We start from the raw sequence: 3,095 nt of genomic DNA on the forward strand, positions 1-3,095 counted from the left end.
AACACATGGTGGATGATGGGTCGTCTAACTCCATTTGTAGTGAAACTAGTGGTTTGTTGATTGCGATGAAGTCTTTTGATTTCATATTCATATTACACTTGATGCAAAAGATAATGGAGATAACAAATTAGCTTTGTCGAGTATTAAAAGAGAAATCTCTAGATATTTTAAATGCAATTGACTATGTTTCAACTATTAAAACTTTGCTTCATAGTTTGAGAGAAGAAGGATTTGTTCTTCTACTTAGTAGTGTGAAAGAAGTTTGTGCTAAGTATGACATTGAGATACCTGACATGGAAGCTCATTATAAATCTGTTATAGGCTGTTCTTGTCGACAAAATGACTCAATCATAGTTGAGCACCTGTTACGCCCCGAGAGACGGCTGTCCGATAAATTTCGACAGCATCTCCCTTGTAACAATTCACTTTCCCTGAATACAAGTATAACAAAGCCTACATGGCCACAATAAGGCCTACATGGCCACAATCCACACATGTCCCAATTAGGTAATATTTACTAAACAATATGAAATAAATTCACTACCAATAAGTATAGCATGCACCGCAATCTAGAACCGTATATGACAAATCCATACGACATAAAAACAAGTCCTGACACAATAGACTCCGAAAATATAAACAAAAGCGAAATAAGCAAATGCAACCCTACGAGGGACTAGCAGCGCGGCTCTCCAGACAGACGTCAACCTGAAAAGAATAATATCAACGGGGTGAGTTCAAAGAACTCAGCGAGTATCAAGTAGACAAGTATCAATTAGCTAGCAGACAGTAATGGAAATACCGGTAGAAGAATGACAGGAATGAAAATCTGAACATATGTGTATATATACTCACCAGAACATGCTAACGATATAATCATAGGTAACATGATTCCTAACAAATCCCTACGCTCCCTGTATATACATATACAACATATGCAGAAAATCGAAAAGTAACCATATCAGCAAAGACTCCCTATATCATGCACAAGTATAACAAACCTACCCTGGTCACCCCTGCTACCCATCTGATCCTTACATACCAAAGTGCGGTCGCGTGGGTCCTCAATGATAAATGCCCGTCAGATCCATCACCGATAGGTGAGGTCGCGTGGGAACTGAATATGCCCGTCAGATCCATCACCGCTAGGTGAGGTCGCGTGGGAACTAAATATGCCCGTCAGATCCATCACCGCTAGGTGAGGTCGCGTGGGAACTAAATATGCCCGTCAGATCCATCACCGCTAGGTGAGGTCGCGTGGGAACTAAATATGCCCGTCAGATCCAGCACTGGTATGTAAGGTCATATGGGTAGGGGTATGACTGTTGTGCACTCTGACGTCATCGCTAATGCGTGACCGAATGGACAGTATGCTGGCCAGCATGCCACTATATAAACATGGTATCTAACCCTAGTACAGGCAACCACATCCAATCCATAATGCATACTACACTGATACTAAAGAGGTATAAAGTCATATAGCTAGCATGTGCATCGGAAAAAGTGATGTATAACAGGCAAGCAGTAATATATGGAAAGCATCACATGATATACAGTCAAATGAATATCTGGTAAGTAACTAGATCATATGTATCAAACAAGAATCTGTATAACCGGAAAATATCATAACACTGGTAGCTAGAAATAAATACATGTCTAAACATGGCATATCTATAAATAGATAAGTCAGAGACAAGATACCCGCCTTCCGAACGTAGTCGATGTCCGAACAGAAAACCTCCGTCCAAAAGCCCGGTAGCAAGTCAAGGTCCTGTACCACGGCTTAACCTTAGCTATTTATATATCATGACTGATTAGCTAATAATAATTTAAATCGTATCAAGTTCGATCCCCATTATATTCATTTAATTAAAGATCATAGGCATGAAGAACCTCCCAATGTACGACCTTAGGTGACTAACTATAATCAATTCAATTACCTAACTTTCCCATTCAATTCCTCCTTGTAACATTTAACCTATGCCAACTTTAACCATGTTCACATTATATTTCCAAATTAACTGCAGGTTTCTTATAAAAACAAATCTGATACCAACCTGACAACTATTTCAATAATCATCCCAAACAAAATCAACATTTGTTTTGAACATGTTTTTCACATTTCGTATGTGAATAGTTGAGATTTCTAATTTTCTCTAGATTCCAGTAGGTACTGCATCCTACAGAAATTTGCAGTAAAAATTCCTAAATATTTTCCTAATCAAAATTCAATCGAAATAAAATCTCCTTACCTCCAATCCGATCTGGTCCCACTTGACCGATCTCTTTCGATCTGAAAGAAAACCAGAAACACGCCCTCCTTCGCTTGAGTCGCTCCACTGCCGAAACCCAAGAAGAACCCTCCAAGCTGCTGCCGCCCGGATCCACGAACTCCCACCAGCGATTAGCTTCTCCTCCTCTTCGATTTGCTGCCGCCGAACCGCTTCCACCACACGAGCCAAGCCCCCTTTCGGCGAGACCTAGCCTCAACCTTTGCAAGCTCCGATCGCCGGCTTCTCCCCTGGCACCGGTGTTGAGGCCTCCAGCCTCCGCGTGCGACGTTGACGGCGAAGAACAGAACGGAGCAGGGTCGCGGCGGTGTTGGGCGAAGATGAAGAGGAGCTCGCGACCGGGAGAACAGAGGAACGGCGCGCGCGTTGGGAGCAAGGTGTCGCGATTTTAGGTTTGCTGTAGGCTTCTCTCAACCGAGCCTTTTTATCCAGCGTTAATAGGCTTGTAGGTTTAGGATCCAATAGCCTTCTTAACCCTTTATTAAACCCTATAACCCTATAACCATTAACCTTAAATCCTATTATACAAATCTGTTTAATTAATCAAACCCAAACCATTGATCTATTTTAATCAACCTCCTTGCTCTTCCCTAAAATAAAATTATAGAAATTAATAGGGTATTTTATTTACAATTAAACTCTCATGTTTCCGGTATTTTACAGCACCACTATCGATTTGATGTACATATTGCTGCAATAGATTTTCAAGTTAAAGAGCTTAATAATAGATTCAAGGATAAGGCAACAAACTTCTTAAGCTTAGTTGTGCTTTGGAATCTAAAGAAAACTATAAGCTTCTTAATG

General features: G+C 40.7%; 1 long non-coding RNA gene across 1 annotated transcript; it reads right to left on the reverse strand.

Annotated features, from left to right (window-relative positions):
* Positions 1–374: 374 nt before the first annotated feature.
* LOC141832414 (uncharacterized) lies at positions 375–2,671 on the reverse strand. Its single transcript, XR_012602112.1, has 3 exons — positions 2,253–2,671; positions 1,706–1,771; positions 375–708 (listed from the first exon to the last, which is right to left on the reverse strand). It is a non-coding gene; the product is annotated as an uncharacterized LOC141832414 (long non-coding RNA).
* Between the last annotated feature and the right edge of the window lie 424 nt (positions 2,672–3,095).

Source organism: Curcuma longa, chromosome 7, assembly GCF_044706935.1.
Source record: "Curcuma longa cultivar G26 ecotype Majalengka, Jawa Barat chromosome 7, ITB_CL_G26_1.1, whole genome shotgun sequence".
Taxonomy (NCBI): Eukaryota; Viridiplantae; Streptophyta; class Magnoliopsida; order Zingiberales; family Zingiberaceae; genus Curcuma; species Curcuma longa.